General features: G+C 47.2%; 1 long non-coding RNA gene across 1 annotated transcript in view; it reads right to left on the reverse strand.

Annotated features, from left to right (window-relative positions):
- Nucleotides 1-429: 429 nt before the first annotated feature.
- Nucleotides 430-21654, reverse strand: part of LOC141156512 (uncharacterized) — a 133678-nt gene continuing 112453 nt past the window's right edge. The window contains exon 4 of the long non-coding RNA XR_012247651.1: nt 430-528. This is a non-coding gene — a long non-coding RNA (uncharacterized lncRNA). The remainder of the gene's footprint in view (nt 529-21654) is intronic.

The following is a 21654-nucleotide window of genomic DNA, read 5'->3' on the forward strand; positions in this document are numbered from 1 at the left end:
ATTGATCCAATATTCGGAACGCACTCGGCCATGCAAATGAGTTGGATGACATCTGAGTGCAGTTAGATTTCCACGCACTGACAGAATGGAGAAGATGGAGATTTTTTTTTCCACCTTCTCCACATCCGAGAGAATCGGATCACTCCATGGTCACACTATGATCAGACTCTAATCAGAGTTAGATCAGAGTGTGATTTGCATAATTGATCCGATTCTCTCGGATGAAAAGAAATAATGGCATGTGACCTTAGCCTATGACTGTTAATACATATAAATGTTAACCCATAACTCTTGGCCAAAATTTATATTGATTGAACTGGACATATTTGGAGGTAAAAATTTTAATTTCACACTGTTGATATTATGTCATTGTAATGAGACAATGAAGTAACCCCCAACCCACCCCCCTTTTCCTATTTCCTCTTCACTTCTTCATTTTTCTGAACTTTCTAGTCAGCAAAACAGGATTTTGTGTTTACTAACTGCAGCTTCCTGAAATTTCCAAGTCCACAGGAATTTTATCTGCAACTGAAAAACAAAACAGAAGCCTTATGAGTCACCGCAGAAAAATCCTAAACTTCTCGCCCTTTGTCCCTTTTATAGTTCTCGGTCACAGACAGTCAAGGATGTAGGTTGCCATGGAGATGAGGGGACACCACGAGCTTCAGCCACATAACAGGAAACAGAAGGGGATCTGAGTGACAAAAGTTACCATTTGGGGGTTAAGGAAAGTCTGATCGTTGTCCTGCAAGTAAGAGGAAATCAAACAATACATGTTTAGTAATAGTTTTTATGTCATTGTCATGAGGAAGACCTTTAATCCTTGTGCTGGTAAGGAATCTTGCAACATATAATGATCCATATCTAAAATATGTCTATTTAATACAATGGTATGTGTCCCCTTGACACAATGTCTCCAGGTCTGGCCTCCCTGGCACCACTGTTAGCAAAAGATCCCCATTTTAAAGGGATTTTTCAGGCTGAAAAGAAAAGTCTGCAGTCACTTTATGTAACTACAGATCGCAAAATCATGAGAGTGTGCAATGCGGTCACAGTCATGATTCGCTCTAAATAATGTGTTTTTAAGGCACATTTAAACTGTGGGTACTAGGAGTTGACCGGATTGTCTGGGTTAGTGCATTCCAGAGAACTGTCTCAGCATGAGAGATGATTTAGAGATGTGAGTGGGAGGTTCAGATTATAGAGGATGGTGGAATACAGAGCAAAGGTAGGTTGGTAGACTAAGATGAGGAAGGAGATGTCAGGAGGTGCAGAACTGTGGATAGATTTATGGATGAGAGAGATACGTTTATATTGAACTCTGTAGCAGATGAGTAACCAATGCAATGACTGGCATAGAGTGGAGGCATCAGTGTAGCAGCTGGACAGAAATATGACTATGGTACTGCATTCAGGAAAGATTAGAGAGGGGTGAGTTTAGTAAGAGGGAGACCAATTGCAGTAGTTCAAATAAGAATGAATAAGAGCGACAGTAAGAGTTTTTGAAGAATCAAAGGTAAAACCCAAGAAAAACAAGCAAACTAAGCATATAACCATAAGAAAGGAAAATGAGCTGCACTCACCAGTCCTTAAAAGCAGTATCTTTATTCCATAAGAATAAAAAGTGCGGCAAGCAGGGAGAGCGGGGAAGAAAAAAGCAGACAACAGCAGTTTTGCGTAAAGATGCTTCTACAGGTCTGTGTTACACACAAAACATGACATCACATCCTTTATATGCAAATTAAACAAGAACACATGATCATAATAAAAAAACACAAATCAGAACACAATCATAAAAACATAGAAAAATCCAGACGATCATTTAAGCCCAATGGACCATTAGCATTCAGGCGAATGATCCATTTAGTTTCGATTTGAAGCGGCAGCTTATTCAGATTGCCGCCTCTACTGGGAAAATGAAGCTGTTCTAAGCCAGCAAATCTCAATGATTTAGGGTTCGCATTATGAAATTCAGTAACATGCTTAATAAATCTTTTGGAGCCCTTTTGGGTTTCTAGGGAATGTAAATGCTCCCTGATTCTAATAAATAAAGAACGTATAGTCTTCCCTATGTAAAAAAAATTACAAGGACAAAACAATACATAAACAATATTCTTGGACCTACAGGTAATGAAATCCTTAACAAAATGTGTAATCGGGCCAATACGAAGGGATTAGTCGTGAGGTGCAGATTACAGAAAGAACAAGAACCGCATCTAAAATTCCCGGAGGGAATGTTTTTCTGCAACCAATTTTTAGATTCCACTGGGAGTCTGTGTTTACTGACTAAGTCTCCTATATTCTGACTATGCATGTAGGATACTATAGGTTTGTTTTTGGCCACTGATAATAAATCTGGATCAGACTCCAAAAGATGCCAATTGTTCAAAATTGCTTTTTTAAATGTGTCATTAATGGGACTATGTTTGAAATGAAAAACAAACCTTTTAGTAGCCGTTTGTGCATGATGGTAGGGTGACTTATAGCATTTTGATAAAAGACTATCTCGTGTAAATTTTTGTGCTTTCTCAAGTGCGGTATTTAGTTCATGTCTAGGATAACCACGAGCAAGAAAGTTGTTTTTCAACTCCGAAGCCTGATCAAGAAAGGTTTGGTCAGAAGTATTCAATTTGCGCAGACGGAGAAATTGGCTGTATGGAACCCCAGATATAGTATGCACTGGATGAGCACTATTATAATGTAACAAAGTGTTACCAGCTGAAGATTTTTTAAATAATTTTGTGTGAATGGTATTATTTTCAATTGAAATGGAAACGTCCAGAAAATCAAGAAAAAGTCCTCCAAAATTCGCAGTAAAATTCATATTAGCTGCATATGTGGTGTTCAAAAACTGAACAAAAGCCGTAAAATCTTCTGCAGTACCTGACCAAACGATGAAAATATCATCAATATATCTTAAAAAAGATCTAATATACTTAACAAATGGATTTTTGCAGGAAATGATAAATTGCGTTTCAAAAAAAGGTAAAAAAATATTTGGATAGACACACGCTGCGGGTGTGCCCATCGCAGTCCCGATATTCTGGCGGTACCATTGGTTCTGGAACTGAAAACAGTTATTTGAGAGCACAAAATCAAGGCTTTCTAAAATAAAGGAGGAAAATTCCTCACTTTTATTAGACTGCATCAGGAATTTTTTTACTGCCTCCAACCCTAGTGCTTTGGGGATGCAAGTGTATAAACTGGTAACATCTATAGAACATAGAGAAAAATCAGGTTGCCAGTTTACCTCCTTTAGAGCAACCAGAAAACTATCAGTGTCCTTTATGAATGAAGGTATTTTTTGTAGAAACGGTTTTAAAAGCCAATCTATATATCTCGAGAGAGACTCCAAAAGGGAGCCCACCCCCGAGACAATAGGGCGGCCTGGGGGCATTTTGGTACACTTATGCATTTTTGGTATAGTATACCAATAAGGTCTCAATGGGAATTCTGGCAGAAGCTTTTCAGTAGTAGATTTAGATAGAACGCCTTTCTCTACGTATTTTCTTAATAAAGATCTCAATAAATTTTTATTTTTAAATGTGGGGTCACTAGGTAAAGGTGTATAAGTATTGGAATCTGCCAATTGCGACAATGACTCTGCCACATAAAAATCTCTATTAAGTAATACTATTTTACCACCTTTATCTGCTTTACGTACAACAACATCCTTCCAAGATTTAATTTCATTCAAAGCCGATTTCTCATTTTGTGACAAATTAGAAAGCGGGGGTACATAAATCAATGATTCAACCTCCGAGATAACACGATCCTGAAAGGTGTCAATAATATTACCAGGACTAGTGGGAGGTAGCAAAGAAGACGAGATGCCACCAGTGAAGGCTGCATTCTCATTGCCGGCAGGTAAGTCAGACAAAACCTCATAATCAGCATCAAAATCAGCATCAAAATCAGCAGGTGAAATGGTATTCAAATTAGCCAAAACAAGTGCATCATCCATAATATGCTGGTCTGCAGGATCATTGACATAAAAGCAAAGGATTTCAGAACTGCAAGGAGTCTCACACTCAAGAGGTGCATGAACACGGGTATCACTATTTTTTGTTAGAAAAAGATTTGTGAAGATGTATCTTTCTGACGGCTTTAAACAAATTGACTCTGAAATCCACTGGATCAAAAGCTTCAGGTAAACAAAAATTTAGTCCCTTGGACAGCACAAACAGATAAAACTGAGATAGCGCATGATCCCTAAGATTAAGGACATAGTCAGTGGGAACTAGTTCTTCCAGGAAACTTGCTTTCTCTTGCGGTTTGGATATCTTTTTCTTTTTCTTTCCACCTCTCCTGATCTTTTTTCTAAAGGGAGTGAGCGCAAGGCAGTTGGAGAAGCCGCAATTTCAGACTCAGAAAGATCATTAGATTCATGGTTGATACTAGAGTCTGAATCCGTAGTCCAGAACTCTTGTGGTGTTCTTTTGTTGTTATAAGACCGATTCTTCTTATTGGTAGCGTGTCTGTTATTGGAACAGGACTGTTTATGACCCGAATTTTTATTTTTATTCCATGAAAACACATTGCCTGTTTCAAAGTTGACTTTGTCTCGGATAAATTTGTCCTTCTTTCTGGACTTAATATCCGCTTGGATCGGCAACAATTTCTTATTCAGTCGACTGAAAAAAGAAGACACCTGTGTTGTTGAGAGCCTGGAACGAATTTCTGTTTCGGTAGCTTCCAACTGATTTTTAATAGCCGCATGTGCGGCTTCGCTCCGTTTAAGAACTAGATGCATCAAGTCCGTGGAGCATTTCAAATGAATGGCTTCCCATTCCCTCTGGAAGTCAGGGTCCTCTCGGAATTGAGATATTTCTTTAAACACTCTTAGACCTCTGAGCATATACCCTGTAGTAAGTAAATATGTAAATATTAAAAGTACATGTAACTAACATAGGGTACTTAGTTAAAGCTATTTTGTTAAAAAAAGCATAAAAGCCACCCCACCACGATAAGGTGTACCCAATCGGGATGGTCCTATCCTGTCTCTAGTATTAAAACATCAGCTCGTTTTAGCTGACCTCAATATAGATAAGGGCAGAGCAGGACAAGTGCCTATTTGCCTAACTGTTCAGACACCTGCCCACGGGAAGGATGAAATGCCTAGCTTAAAATTGGGGAGCCATGCCCCTGTTTGTACAAAGTACAAGAAACTACAGCAAAACCAAAGAAATGAGCCAGAGCATAAGTTAGTATTCATGCACTGTATAAGAGCACCTTCACACTGTGGTCATTTCATAGACAAAACCCAATAAAAAAAAACAAAATGAGCATATAACCTGTAGTAAGTAAATAAGTATATATCAATAGCACATGTTGCAATCTTAAATACGCAAACGATACAACATTGATAGCTACAAGCGCAGATGGAATGACGGACTTATTACGGAGTGTCAAGGAGAAAAATCGAACATGGGACTGCTAAGCAATACAAAGAAGACAAAGATATTGACTATGGATGGCAATGAACTGGAAGTTATAAAGGACATCAACCTACCAATGATCACTCAAGATGCAGCGACGACACTGGAAGTCAATAGGAGAATAGCTATGGGCAAATCAACAATGAAGTTACTGGACAAGGTCTTCAAATCGAGGAACATATCACTAGTGATGAAGACACGGCTCATTCATAGTCTGTTTTTTTCTGTACAAACATATGGTTGCGAAACAAGGACGGAAAAGAAACAAGACAGAAGAAGAATCAACGCCTTCAAAATGTGGTGCTGGAGAAGGATGTTATCAATACCATGGATGGCAAGAAGAAGAAAAAAATCAATTTTGGAATAAGTCAAGATAGACATGTCACTCAAAGCAAGGATCACCAAGCTACAGCTTATCTACTTCAGACACATCAAACAAAGAGAGCAATCACTGAAGAAGGGAGATGACGGGCCCCCGGGACAGTGGGGTACTCGGTGTCCGGACTTATGGATGCTGGGGGGGAATATGTCACAGTGGCTGGCCCGGTCCGGGGCCCAGGGCGGTCAACAAAAAGGGGATAGTTTATATGGGATTTGTAGTTTGATTGTGACGCCACCTGTGGTTTCTGGTAATTTGTACCAGCGCTGCTTCAGACCTCTGAGGCAGTTGATAGGGCAGCTAGGATGGAACAGCTCCCCACAGGTGGAGCGGGCCTCAGGGCAGTGTAGAGTTTGATGGTGGGTGATAATGCTGGGGCTTGTAGTGCAGTCGGGATGGCGCAGCAGGAGTAACTGACAGAGACAGGGGATTCGCTTCAATACCTTTACTGGTGCGGATGTCAGGTACGGTCCAGGGTACTCGGTAGGAATGGTGCACTTCAGGACTTCTCCCCAGTGAGCGGGTATAGGGCCTCCTGGTCTGTGTCTCCCTCTCTCTAAGCTCCTGGCCAGCCTGCAACTGGGCCCAGCTTCTGTGTCGTGTTGCTTTCTTCACCTGTCGCTTGGTAGTAGGACCTTCCGCTGGCAACCACTATCCCTGGGCGCCGGGGCCTTCATGGTTCCTGGTCCTGTAATGGGTTTAGCTTCAGGTCGGCCAGGGACTTGTAGTCCTCCTGGTATGCCGGTGATCCCTACTGGGTATAAAGGACCCTGTAGGCGCGGACCCGGTGTCCAGTTTGTATACTCAGGGTAAGCCTATGATACTCCTCTACCCCCTCAACTCCTCTCTCCTTTCCTCTTTGCCTTCGGTCACACTCGGTGCCCTCAATACTGCAGCAGACGTGCTGTGTCTTCGCTCCTCTCAGCGTCAGCACGCTCTCCTCAGACTAACTGAACTTCTCGCTGACTGACTGAACTGCCTGGCTCCACCCTCCACATATATATCCCTACCGGGCTCCCTCTGGTGGTATGAGGTGTTTGTATGTAATGAGGGCCTCTTGTGGAGAAGTCCGTCCATGCACCCTTTTGGGTCCTGTGGTATCTGTGAACAGCAGGGTGCCACATTCCCCCCTAGCGCAATTCAGTACTCCAGGACTGAAGCATTTTATAACAGGTTACAACAATAACAACAATTATAATAATAATAATTGAGTTACAGTATGTCCCATAACCAGGTGTCCATTTCACCTATGAAAGTGTAACAACAGGAGAAACATGAGGGACCCGCCTGAAAACCCTCAATTTTAGGCCCTGGGCGTGGCTACAGGGCATAAGTGATCCAGGTGCTGGACCACGTCTTCGGCCACGCCAAACGGGTTTTTGCTCAGTGGTCAAATAAGGGGCACTTTTGATGAGTGCAACTATTTACAAGGACAGTTTTGGGCTGCTCACAGTCCTCAGCCTACAAGTCTTTCTTTATACCCTTACGGGTAACTAAATGCACATATTATTTCAGTTCATAATAAATAACATAGGCAATACCCAACTGGGTAACTGTTTACAATGTAGGCACTTCGTGCTTATTCCCTAAACCTGGCAGGGATTTGTCCTTGTGTGCTGCGTGTGGACCTTCGTAGCACTGGGGTGTTACTAGTGTCTGTGCATGCACTCTCTGTTAATCTAGCAGGTGTACGTGCTGGTAGATTATAAAACTGACTTAATCTCTCTATGGGACTGGCAAGTGCACTGTCCACTGGGCCTTCAGGCTCTTCTTCAACGGGTGATCCTCCTCTTTCTGGGGACTCTTCCTGTTCCTGAGCAGGTTCTTCCAGAGCGCTCACAGGTTCTTCTTGTGGCTGATAGAAGTGTATCACGAGTATAATAACTGCTCCATCAAGTTGAGGCCAGTCCACAGGGAAATCTCCTAGAACTGTGTGAAGCACATCTTCCTTGGGTTCTTCCGCTGCTATAGAAGGTACTTCTTCCTCCCTTGTCTTCAGTAGACCTGGGCACACTTTCAAGTGGTCTCTTGAGTCTGTTGCGGTTGTCTTACCTCCATCTTTGCTAATCAGGCAGGTTTTACTGTTGTCAAATTTGGAGTTCAACACTGTGTAGGGTTCTCTTTCCCACTGGTCATCGAGCTTGTCACCTCTTCTCTTCCGTTTTAGCACTATCTCTCCAGGTGCCAAGGGTTCTGCTGGTGCATGTTTATTGTACTGTTCTTCTTGTTTTTCCCTTACTCTGTTTAGACTGTCTTCGACACAGGCCTGTACTCTCCTGTACTGCTCTTGCCGATTTATATCCCAGTCTTCAGTGGACATATCTGCTTCAGGTTCTATCACTCCGAGTTCCAGGTCCATGGGCAATTTTCCGAGTCTTGCTCTCATGAGGTACGCTGGGGTACAATTAGTAGAACTCACAGGTATGTGATTGTACAGATATACCAGGTCAGGTAGTTTGTCTGGCCACTGGTTCCTTTCTTCCAAGGGTAAGGTTTTCAGCAGGTCTATGACGATGTTGTTAATTTTCTCACACAAACCATTGGTCTGAGGGTGATACGGCGTAGTCCGGATCTTTTTGCACCCATACAGATGACAGAATTCTTTAAACAGCTCGGCTTCAAAGGCAGGTCCTTGATCCGTCAGCACTTTGTCTGGGTATCCATGGGGCCTGCAGAAGTATGCTTGGAACGTTCTTGCTGCAGTTTCTGCTGTCAGATCCTTGACAGGGGCTACCACCAGGAACCGGGAATAATGATCCACCATGGTTAGTGCATAGGAATAGCCTGACCTGCTGGGTGACAGCTTGACGTGATCCACAGCGACAATCTCCAGAGGCTGGGTTGTTTTGATGGAGTGCAAGGGTGCTTTTTGGCTGCAGTAGTCTTTCCTTCTGAGGCTACAGGGCCCACAATTCTGGCACCACCTCTCTATGGAACTCCGCATTCCAATAGAACCAGTCCTTCAGCAGGGTTTCCAGCTTCTTCCAGCCAAAGTGACCTGCTTGATCGTGGTAGGTCTCTAACACCATCTGGATATCTGTCCTGGGTACAACAATCTGCCACACCATTTCATGGGTCTTGGGGTTGACATATCTTCTGCACAGCTTCTCTCTGTAGATGAACAGCCGGCTTCTTTCATTCCACAGGTGTTTGGCTTGTGGGGGAGCATCCTTCTCCAGGTGTGAACATTCCTGGGTGATCAGTCTTTTGATGAGGCTGACAACCAGGTCACTGTCTTGAGTCTCCTTCCAACTGTGGTGGGGTAGATGATTCAGCGTTCTTCCATGACGTCTTCTGGTGGCGTGTTGCTCGTGGACCACTCCACTTCGGTGGAAAGCAGGTAATTCAACTTCCTCTAAATCGTCCACTTCATCCTCGGTGTCTGACTGGTGAGGCATCCTTGACAGGGCATCAGCATTGGTGTTCTTGTGACCTGCCCAATACTTAATGGTGAACTGATAATTCGACAGTCTGGCCACCCAACGCTGTTCCATGGCTCCCAACCTGGCTGTCTCCAGGTATGTCAAGGGATTATTGTCAGTAAAGGCTGTGAATTTCGTTGAGGCTAAGTAATGCTTGAACCTTTCAGTGATAGCCCAGACCAAGGCCAGGAACTCCAGCTTGAAGGAACTGTAATTCTCCGGGTTCCTCTCAGTAGGGCGAAGCTTCCTACTGGCATACGCAATTACCTTTTCGCTGCCATTTTGCTTCTGGGACAACACAGCTCCCAGTCCCTCGTTGCTGGCGTCGATGTACAGCAGAAAAGGCTGGCTGTAGTCAGGGTAAGCCAGGATTTCTTCACCGGTAAGGAATTCCTTCATTGATGCAAAGGACTCAGTCTGCTCTTTGCCCCACTGGAATGGGGGACTCTTTCCTCTTTTGGACTGTCCTACCAGGAGGTCTTGTAGAGGTGCTACCTTTTTGGTATAGTCCTTAATGAACCTCCTGTAGTACCCGACCAGTCCCAGGAATTGCCGTACCTCTTTGATGCTTCTCGGTTCAGGCCACTTCTGGATGGCAGTGACCTTCTCCGGGTCTGGTGCTACTCCCTCTGAGCTGACTGCATGTCCCAGGTACTGAACCTTCTGCTTAAGCAAGTGGCATTTAGAAGGTTTTAGTTTCATCCCATACCGGGACAATGCTTCAAATACCTCCGCCAGGTGCTTCGGATGGTCTTCATACGTCCTCGAGTACACGATAACGTCATCCAGGTACAGCAGCACTGTCTCGAAGTTCCGGTGTCCTAAGCAACACTCCATCAGCCTCTGGAACGTTCCAGGGGCGTTACAGAGCCCAAACGGCATACTGTTGAATTCGCACAGTCCCATCGGGGTGGTGAAGGCTGTCTTCTCCCAGTCTTCTTCAGCAACAGAGACTTGCCAGTACCCGCTAGTGAGATCCAATGTAGAGAAGTAATTGGCAGATTTTAGTGCAGCCAGGGATTCCTCTATACGGGGCAAAGGGTATGCATCCTAATGTGTTATTCGATTAATTTGTCTATAATCTACACACATCCTCATACTACCGTCCTTCTTTCTGACCAGGAGCAGGGGAGCTGCCCAGGGGCTACAGCTATCCCTTACTACCTCTGCCTTTTTCATGTCATGCAATATTTCATTGGCTTTTTGGTAATGTGCTGGTGGTACGGGTCTGTAACGCTCCTTAATGGGTGGATGGTTACTGGTGGGTATGTGATGTTGTACCCCTTTAACCCTTGCAAAATCAAGTGGGTGCTTACTAAACACCTGTTCATATTCCTGAACCACTCTGTAAACACCGTGTTTTTGATGGACAGGAGTGGCGTCAGTTCCAACATGGAGCTGTTGACACCAATCCTCCAGCTGAGCTTCGGAGTCATTGTCCTCCACTGTATCTGGTGGGATCAAGGATTCCACTGTGTGTATGGCATCATTATCCACAGTATACAATCTGGCAACAGTGGTATATCTTGGCAATTTAACTTCCTCCTCCCCACAATTTAGGAGACGTATGGGTACCCTCCCATTGCGTACATCAACTACCCCTCTAGCAGTTAAGAGTGTAGGTCTGTGCTCTGAGCTAATGGGCTCCACTACCACCTGGTAGTTCTATCCTTTGAGACCTATTGCTGCCCTACACCAAATCAGCATCTCACTCATTGGGGGAATCACAATGGGTATCGGGTCTGTCACCCGTACATTACCAATCTCACCACCTGTTAGCTTTACCTGTTGCTGGTACAGGAGGGCTCGAATCTCTCTCTGGAGCACCTTTCTCTGCCCGGGTTTGGCAGTGTCAGCAATCTGTTGGAGTAAAAACAACACTTCTCCCAAACAGTTACCAACAATATTTGTACCAAGTATCATATATGGATTGGTATCACCAGGGTTAGATTCTATAACAATTAGTCCTTGGTCCTTTAGTTACACTCTCCCCACCTTCACCATCATGTCCTTAACCCCTAGTAGGTTAAGAGGAAGGCCATTAGAGGCATACACAGAAAGGTTCGGGCTGGTGGGTGGAGTTCATCTATGGACCAGTACCTTTTGTAGAGGACATCAGGTATGATGGTTACCTGTGAGCCGGTGTCCAGTAACGCAGGTGTTGCTATGCCGTCCAACATGATGGACAGGAAAGGCCTTCCTCCTACGAACCGGTCGTACCAGCTTGTTGGGCCTGATTGAGTTACTCCTGGGTGTCGGCCCTCAGCCCCAGGGTTTGCCCGTTTAAAGGACAGTTCCACGCGGTGTGGCCTGCCTTGTGGCAACGGTAGCAGATGAAGTCTCCTGGAGGGCGACGTTGGTCGTTGGTCCTCCCACGGGGTGGCGTTGTCCTCCTACGGGGTGGCGTTGTCTTCCTTCTTCTCCTCATCCAGGGGACATCATCAGGACTGTCGGCGAGTAGGATCCTTCCTTCTGGCTCAGGCTCCGTCTGTAGCTGCAAGGTGCTCAGGACAGTGGCCAGGGTTTTACTTAGCTGACGCACTTCAGAGCGCAGGCTGTCCAGCTCGCTAGGGGGCAGTGGGTGCTGCGGGCACTGGGGTGGCCCCACCCTGATAACGCTGGATAGCAGTCCCTGATGTTTCCAGGGGTTGAAGGCCTTAATAGCCGTGTCCTTCAGGGTGTCAAAGGTGGCATTTGGATGATCTAAGGCCCACCACCGTACGGTTCTGCTCTCCTCCTGGGACCTCAACCCCCGGATGAATTGTTCTGTCAGCATTTTATTCTCATCTTGTATGCTGGCTAGACTAACCTGTTTCAGGGCCTGCAGGGCTTCCTGTAAGCGCCAGGCATAGTCCCGGATACTGTCCTCAGGTTTCTGGGTACAGTGGTAGAACCTCATCCAGAGATCTGTCTCAGTGCGGTTTTCAAAGACAGTTTGCAGTCTTTTAAAGATAATGGATACTGATTCCTGGTCTGCGGCTGGCCAGGTTTCAACTTCACGCTCTGTGGCACCAGTCAATTGTCCCAGCACAACAGCGGCTCTCTGTTTACCAGTTATTGAATACATGTCCAATACACCGCATATCTTTCTATTGAATCCAGACAGGGTGTCTGGTTTGCCATCATTCTGGGGAAGACATTTTGCTCCAGGGATATACAGCAGGGCCATGGGTATCAACGGAGTCACGACCCCTGCTGGTGGGGCGGCCGTCCCGGCCTGTGCAGCGCCGGGCGCAAGTTGAGCATCGAGAGCGTTATCCGGTGCTCCGGCATCTTGCTGGTCGTCGGCCATGGTTGCGCCCCCCTAGTGAACCGTAGCCTACCTCCTGTTTCTTTAATGGGGTAGGCCGCAGCTCCGCAGACGACGGTCTCCTTCCAGGACCTGACGCTTCCTGGTGCTGCGTCAGAGCGTGAGGCGGGGCTTGAGCTTCGCGCGCTTCTAGCAGTCACACCTCTCCGATTCCCGCGGTTACGCCCCTCTTCTTCCCGCGCGGCTACGCGGTAATGGCGGCGATGTTCACCACAGTTAAAACACAGTTCAATTACGGCACACAGTACCCGGTGGCAACGGGCACGAAATCCTGTTCGTGAAGCCAGAGATGACGGGCCCCCAGGGCAGTGGGGTACTCGGTGTCCGGACCTATGGATGCTGAGGGGGAATATGTCACAGTGGCTGGCCAGGTCCGTGGCCCAGGGCGGTCAACAAAAGGGGGATAGTTTATATGGGATTTGTAGTTTGATCGTGACGCCACCTGTGGTTTCTGGTAATTTGTACCAGCGCTGCTGCAGGTAGAGTTTGATGGTGGGTGGTGATGCTGGGGCTTGTAGTGCAGTCGGGATGGCGCAGCAGGAGTAACTGACAGAGACAGGGGATTCGCTTCAATACCTTTACTGGTGCAGATGTCAGGTACGATCCAGGCTACTCAGTAGGAAGGGTGCACTTCAGGACTTCTCCCCAGTGAGCGGGTATAGGGCCTCCTGGTCCATGTCTCCCTCTCTCTAAGCTGCTGGCCAGCCTGCAACTGGGCCTGGCTTCTGTGTCGTGTTGCTCTCTTCACCTGTCGCTTGGTAGTAGGACCTTCCACTGGCAACCACTATCCCTGGGCGCCGGGGCCTTCATGGTTCCTGGTCCTGTAATGGGTTTAGCTTCAGGTCGGCCAGGGACTTGTAGTCCTCCTGGTATGCCGGTGATCCCTACTGGGTATAAAGGACCCTGTAGGCGAAGACCCGGTGTCCAGTTTGTATTCTCGGGGTGAGCCTATGATGCTCCTCTGCCCCCTCAACTCCTCTCTCCTTTCCTCTTTGCCTTTGGCCACACTCGGGGCCCTCAATACTGCAGCAGACGTGCTGCGTCTTCGCTGCTCTCAGCGTCAGCACGCTCTCCTCAGACTAACTGAACTTCTGACTGACTGACTGAACTGCCTGGCTCCACCCTCCATATATATATCCCTAACGTGCTCTCTCTGGTGCTATGAGGTGGAAGGGTGGAGGTGTTTGTATGTAATGAAGGCCTCCATGCACCCTTTTGGGTCCTGTGGTACCTGTGAACAGCAGGGTGCCACAATATCATGGGTGGAAGAATTGATACAATCAAGATAACGGCCTAGAAGACCCTGGTGGACCTATATAGGCCTGCAAAAGATCAGTCTTCCTACAGATAGTTCATTCATCAAGTTGCCATGGCTGGAGATTGATACCAAAGGTCGTTAAATAAATAAATAGGGTAGTATTTTGATCAAAAAAGCGTAAAAGCCATCCCACCGCGACAAAGTGTACCCAATCGGGATGGTCCTATCCTGTCTTTAGTATTAATATCTCATGTTAGGGCAAAGCAGGACAGGGGCCCGACTGTTCAGACACCTGTCCACGGGAAGCTATATCGATGAAACGTCTAGCTCAAAAAGGGGGGCCACGGCCCTGATGGTACAAAGTACAAAAAAACTACAACAAATCCAAAGAAATGGGCAGGAGCATAAGTTGGTATATGTGCAATGTGTAAGAGCATGTACACACTGTGGTCATTTCACAGACAAACCCCTCCCCCCAAAAAAGAGCATATACCCTGTATGAAGTAAATAAGTAAGTAGTAATAGTACATGTAAATAACATAGGGTACTTAGTTAACACTATTTTGATCAAAAAAGTGTATAAGCCATCCTGTTCCCAGTATTAAAACCTCACCTTGTGTCAACCGAGCTCAATATAGATAAGTGCAGAGCAGGATAGGGGCCTGACTGTTCAGACACCTGCCCATGGGAAGCTATATAGATGAAATGCCCAGCTCAAAAAGGAAAAGCAACGCCCTTTTTTGTACAAAGTAAAAGAAAATCAAATGTGAGAAAAGGTTGAATTCTTGCGCAGGGCAGCATGGTGGCTCATTGGTTAGCACTGCAGCCTTGCAGCACTGGGGTCCTGGGCTCAAATCCCACCAAGGACAACATCTGCAAGGAGTTTGTATGGTCTCTCTGTGTTTGTGTGGGTTTCCTTCTGGTTCTCTGGTTTCCTCCCACACTCCAAAGATATACTGATAGGGAATTTAGATTGTGAGCCCCAATGGGGACAGTGCCCATAATGTCTGAATTGTAAAGCACCACAGAATATGTTGGTGCTATATAAATAAAAAGATTATTATTATATCGTGTTGTTTTTGAGGTGCAGATGACAAGATCGAGTGAGTGATAGGATATAGGGAGTAAAAGAAAGATCTGAATAAAATATAACTCCAAGAAAGCAAACGTGCTGCTTGGGAATCATGAGGGAGCCATCCACAGAATTTTATTTAATTTTTTTTAAAATAAGAGGCCAGATTGTCAGCGCTGAGGGTTATGATATAGGCCTAAACTCTAGGACAAAGGAGGGAGTGAAAAGTGTCAGAGTCATTTTTGATTGTTGGATAGAGAGGTGATAAGGGGGGTGAAATAGGCTTTTTTGACAAGATAAATGGCAGAGTTATATCTTTTGAGCATAAACATATAATGCATGAAGTCTTCGGCCAAAAAAGATTTTCTACGTAGATGTTTGGCACACCTAGAACACAGCTGGATAAAACGTGTTTGCACCCTATGTCGGGGATCACCTGTGCAGGGGTGTTCTGTGGGGATGGGGTACAGCTTAATCAAGAGTAGTGTTGAACGAATTTGTTCGGCATTTCAAATTCGTGTTCGGGGTTCCGGCTTGTTCACGCCAAAAATCGGCTCCACCCATGAACATCCCTGAAATGTTATCTGCATGACAGCATGGCAAATCAGGGATGTTCATGGGCGGAGCCGATTTTTGGCGCGAACATGCTGCAACCCTGAACACGAACCCGAATTTGAAATGACGAACAAATTCGCTCAACACTAATCAAAAGCACTTTCCAATGTCTTATTGTAATGTTTCAAAGCTAAGTCATGACATAAGAGGAAGGAGATTGGTGCCAATGATGACTGTAAATCCTTTATAAATTGCTGGGCATTGATGGCACATAGATCTCTATGTGTGATATGATCTATGTGTGATCTATATGTGTGATATGTAGGGATGTTCTTAGTAGGGTGAAAAATTTTGACAGAGACGGAAAGAAGTTTGTGATCAAAGAGCAAGAGAGGGAAGCTAGTAAAATCATACACTGAGCAAAGTCGGAAGAATACCAGGTCCAGTGTATTCTTGCATTCATGTGTAGGAGAATTAGTAAGCTGTGACAGGCCAAGAGAGGAAGTAAGAAACAGAAGATGAGTGGCAGATGGGGAGAGTTGATTATCAATGGGGATTAAAAACTAAAGTCCTTCATGATGAGAGTGGGAATGTCACAGGAAACAAAGCAAGGAATCCAGGTGGCAAAGTGATCCAGAAAATTGTGGGATTGGCCCAGAAATTGTTACACGAATGGTACTTGTAGGGAGTCATTTAGTCGCGTGACCTGTCACATGACTAAATGACGTCATGGAAGGTCCTTTCTAGATCACCGCGAGCGGCCGAAGACACCGGACGCACCGTATTGGAGACCGGGGGCCATCGGAAGGTGAGTATAATTTTTTTTTTTTAATTTTCAACATTTTATTCTTTTCTTTTTACTATTGATGTTGCATTTGCAGAATTGGAACTTGGTCACACTACTATAAATCCATGCCGGTTGCATGGATTTATATAGTGTGACTAAGTTGTCAAGCACTTTTCCAAGTGATGCTAAAATCACTTGGAAAAGCGCTTGATAACCCGCATGCGAAATCGCATGTTCAAAACGTTTCACAAACGCTTCTACCTGGCAGAAAAAACGCATGTAAAATCTGCATGTGTTTTTTCTGCCAGGAAGATGTAAAAATGCTGCGCAGCATTTCTGCATCGTGGGTGTGGCACCCCAGGGGTCTGGTTGCCACAGTGATAGAAATATCACGTCTGAGAGCAAGTGGGAGGTTCCCTGGTCAGGAGCCCTTGAACATGCAACACCTCCTGTCCCAGACCAGATAGGGGAGGAATCTGCCCTATATAAACTGGATCTGGGGCGGGGTCAGAGCAGAAAAGAGAGAGAGTGAAGTTCCAGAAACAGGGGAAGCAACAGCTAGGAGCTCTGTAGGAGCAGGAGCTGAGTGCCAGGGACTGGAAGCAGATATTGCTCGTCCTGGCTGAAGACACTACGACCGGACAACGGAGTCCGAGGCTGTGAGGATCTCTAAGTCCAGCAGCAGAAACCAGCCGGCAGGGAATTCCAGGTCCTCTGGCCATAGAAGCCCGGAGGCTCAGTCACGAGCAAGGGACCAGCACCGCCATCGAGGAGCGGAGGCTACCAGAAGGCCCCAACTTACCAACCATACGGGTGAGCACTACACGGTATACTCAGGGACGTGGGCTACTTCCACTCGCTTCCAGCAAGGTAGCCAGGAAGAGTGCAGACAGATGCGGAGGCCTACAACTCCACCTGGCCAGGGGAACTCCTGTTTGTTCACAGACTGACCAGGCCTCTTATGCTAGCCAGTACTCCCGGGTGGGTCTGCCTTATCATCATCAGTAAAGACCCTGAACTGCACTGCAAAGACTCTGAGTCGTTCCTGCTTTACCCGTGCACCATCACTCCCATCATCCACACTCACTGCCCTGAGACTATACTCCTCCCGTGGGGAGTTGTCCCATCCTCTGCTGCACACACAACACCAGCCTCAGCGGTCTGCCTCGCAGCGGCGGTACACCCTGACTGCAATCCACGGGTGGCGTAGTCGGACATTAACCTAAAACATATAAAAGACTGCCACTGGTTTGACCATCCTGAGCCACGGGACCGAGTCACCGCAACGGAGACTACAACCCCCCAGAGACCCGGCTCCGGGTAACCCACACGCGTGCACACACGGCCCAGGGGCGCGTCAACTTTGGCGTAGTCGGCAGGATCTCGTGCCCGTAACCACCGGGTACTGCGTGCCTTCAAAAGACTGTCATACCTGCCATGGTGAAGTTTCCCGCCATCCGCAGTCGTTTTCCCGCCATTGAGCGCCATCTTCGGGATGCCGCGCGTCAAGAAGAGGGGCGTGGACGCCGAAAACGCGTGAGAGCTGAAGCCCCGCCCTACGTCTTGACGCTGCGCAAGGTCCTGGAAGGAGCCCAGCGGATGCCGACGTCATCAGCACGCGATGCAAGGTCCTCAACCCCGACGATCGCTTGCGGAGCCGCGGCCTACGGAGGAAGAGCAACAAGTGGTAGGCCACGGTTAACTAGAGGGGCGGAAGATACCAGTAATGGAGGAAGCTCCCACCGCCATCGTGGCTGCTGCCGCAGTGATGCCGCTCACAATGCCATATATCCCCGGAGCGGTATGGCTACCCCAGTACTCAGGGGAGTCACACACCCTAAGTGACTTTAAGGAAACACTTAACAGCCTCTTCCAAGTATATCCCCTGACAGAAGAACAAAAAGTGAGCATCTTGGTGGGCCAGTTAATCGGAGCAGCCCAAAGGGAGGTAAAGTCCTGGCCACCGCACCTCAGCAGAGATTAAACTAAGATTTTACGGGTGCAAGCAACGGGCACAGGAAAGTATAAGGGATTATGCTTTGAACTTGCAGGAGGCCCTGAGAGCCATTAAGCAGGCAGACCCTGACAGCGTGCGGAATGAAGATAAGCTGTTGACTGAGCAATTCATAGAGGGTCTACTGTCCAATGCCCACCGAACCCAGTTGCGGGCAATGGCCCTACATGACCCTGATTTATATTTTGCACAGTTCAAGGACAGAGCCATCCGGGTGCTCCGAGAACCGGCACCGGGTGGTAATGTAACCCACAGGCGCCCCGCTATCACTTATCCCAAGGAGGCGGCGCCCTTGTCTGCAGGGCCTGTGGGAGCTGATGCGCAGGCTTTGGACAACAACCCGGCTACAGACCTGCACCATCAGGTCCAAGAGCTAACCAAAAGCGTTGCCGCGCTAACCAGAACTGTGCAGTCTTTACAGGTTTCTCCTCCAGGAAAGATCCAGCTGGCATCCGGACCGGAGGACGTCCCGTGGCGCCGACAGAGGAGGATCCCATCGTCCAGAGGAAGACCCAGCGACCGATACAACGAGGACGGACAACCCATCTGCCGCTGCTGCAATCAACCCGGACATATGGCAAGGTACTGTCATTTAAACGGGCACAACCTGGGGCAGAGGGCCGACCCCCAGGCATAAGATCATCAGGCCCATCGAACTGACGTGATAAATACGTAGGGGGACGTCCAGTCTTGCCTGTGGTACTGGATGGCATTCCTATGAGTGCACTGCTAGACACCGGGTCACAGGTGACTACCATCCCTTATGTGCTCTTTAAGCGGTACTGGAATGACTTGGACATAACCCGCTACCCAGATGACGACCTGAGTATCATCGTCAGCAATGGTCAGCCCGTGCCGCAGGTGGGATTCAAAGAGGTGACCATTAAAATCTGTAAAGTTGAACTGGCGGCACAAGGACTGATTATTGTGGACATTGACCGTCGTGAGAGTCACCCTAAAATAACCTTGGGTACTAATGTGATTGAAAATTGTCTTGCAGAGATAATTCTCATTTTACAGCAGGTTGCCATGAACGCCAGTTCCAGCTAGCAGCGTGTCCTACAAAAGGAGATCCGGGCGCTGATGAAACGGCAACAGGTGGAACTATCTGGTGGTGAGATTGGTAGCGTGAGAATGTGTGACCTGTTCCCTATTGCCATGCCCCCGAAAAGTGAGATGATGATATGGTGCTGGACAGCTATTGGTCTAAGAGGTAGAGACTACCAAGCAATGGTTGAACCCCTCTACTCAGACAGTAGGCCCACCATTTTGACAGCACGGGGGGTGGTCGATGTACGCCATGGGAGGGTGCCCGTCCGCATCATAAATATCGGGGAGAGAGATGTACACCTGCCCCGGTATGCCACGCTAGCCAAATTGTTCACCATAAACCAAAATTCTATAAAGGCTGTAGAACCCTTGCCTCCGTCTCAACCAGAGGATGGTAACGGCTCTAAGAAACAAATGGAAGACTGGTGTCAGCAGCTGCATTTGGGTACTGACTCCACTCCCTCACACCAAAAACAGGGAGTCTACCGGGTGGTTCAGGAGTACGAAAGAGTCTTTAGTAAACACCCGCTAGACTTCGGGCGAGTAAAGGGGGTAGAACATCACATCCCCACAGGAGACCATCCACCCATAAAGGAAAGATACCTGTCACGCTGTCTCTGTATACTGGAGGTAGGGGGCCTAAGCTGACCCTAAGCTGGGGCCCTGACTAATCCCTCAACCTGGAGGTACTGTTAAAGGTACAGAGGTCCAGGCCGCCAGCGTAACCCCTACCTCCTGAAGATCCCTGCACCTCAGTAATCTAGTCCTGAGAAGGACCCCGATCACAACCAAAGGGAACAAGAAATAATATGCCCAAACACAGTATTTAGACGAACGAGACAGTACAAGGGAAAAACCAAAACCACCTTGCATACAAACAACTTCTCAACTACAACAGAGGGAACACCAACAGGAAAGGAGATAAATGATAAAGCAAGGAAAGGGAAAAAACACTTCCAAATACACTTATCTCAGCAACTCCAAACACCACGATCCGCTCTGTCAGTCTGAATGAAATGCTTTCACCGACACCTCCCAAACAGACCAGCAGGTATATGAAGGAGTCTCACTACAGAAGTATTGATTGCAGCTGGGCGAGGCTGGACCTCATCTAGCCCAGAGAGAGAGAGAGAATTAACTCCCTCACTGCCGAGAAACACAAAGCACCAACAAGTCAGCTGCGAGAAGTCAGGCTGTGTACTCGTGACGATCTTCGTGGCAACACACCCGTGACAGTACCCCCCCTTCTACGAGGGGCCTCCGGACCCTCAGGGCCAGGTTTATCCGGGTGAGTCGTGTGGAAGGCCCGAACTAATCGTTCTGCGTTAATATCCAACGCAGGAACCCACATCCTCTCCTCAGGACCATACCCCTTCCAATGAACCAGGTACTGAAGGGACCGGCGATTAAAGCGTGAATCAATGACCCTCGATACCTGGAACTCCAAGTTACCATTGACCACCACTGGAGGGGGAGGTAAAAGTGACGGTACCACTGGCGCCACATACCTCTTAAGCAATGATCTGTGAAACACGTTGTGAATTTTAAACGTAGGGGGGAGGTCAAGACGGAATGCCACCGGATTAATAATAGAACTGATTCTGTACGGCCCGATGAACCTGGGACCCAGTTTCCAGGAGGGAACCTTAAGTTTTATATTCCTGGTAGACAACCATACCCGATCGTTCACACTTAGGTCCGGACCAGACACTCTCCTCCTATCAGCCATACGTTTGTATCGGTTCCCCATAGTATTCAGATTCTTCAGCACCCCTCTCCATACTGAAGCGAGTGATGAGGAAAATCGTTCCTCCTCAGGAACCCCCGAAGAGCCCCCCCTACTGAAAGTACAAAACTGGGGGTGAAAACCATATGCCCCAAAAAACGGGGACTTACCAGTGGACTCGCTCCGCCTATTATTAAGAGCAAACTCTGCCAGAGGTAAGAAAGAAGCCCAGTCCTCCTGGTTCTCTGACACAAAACACCGGAGATATGTCTCCAAGCTCTGGTTCATACGTTCCGTCTGACCATTGGTCTGAGGATGAAAAGCCGATGAGAATGACAACTGCATCCCCCGCCGTGCACAAAATGCCTTCCAGAACTTAGACACAAACTGAGACCCCCGATCAGACACCACCTCGGAGGGTACCCCGTGAAGCCTCACAATCTCCCCAATGAACACCTGCGCAAGAGTTTTAGCATTAGGGAGAGCCGGAAGAGCGATAAAATGTGCCATCTTGCTGAACCTGTCCACTACAACGAGTATGACCGTTTTACCCGAAGGCGGAGGGAGGTCCGTAATAAAGTCCATAGACAGATGAGTCCAAGGACGCTCCGGGATCTTCAAAGGTAAGAGGGCCCCAGACGGA

This window comes from Phyllobates terribilis, unplaced genomic scaffold, assembly GCF_046119375.1.
Source record: "Phyllobates terribilis strain yellow unplaced genomic scaffold, ASM4611937v1 Scaffold_8__6_contigs__length_399053987, whole genome shotgun sequence".
NCBI classification, from domain to species: domain Eukaryota; kingdom Metazoa; phylum Chordata; class Amphibia; order Anura; family Dendrobatidae; genus Phyllobates; species Phyllobates terribilis.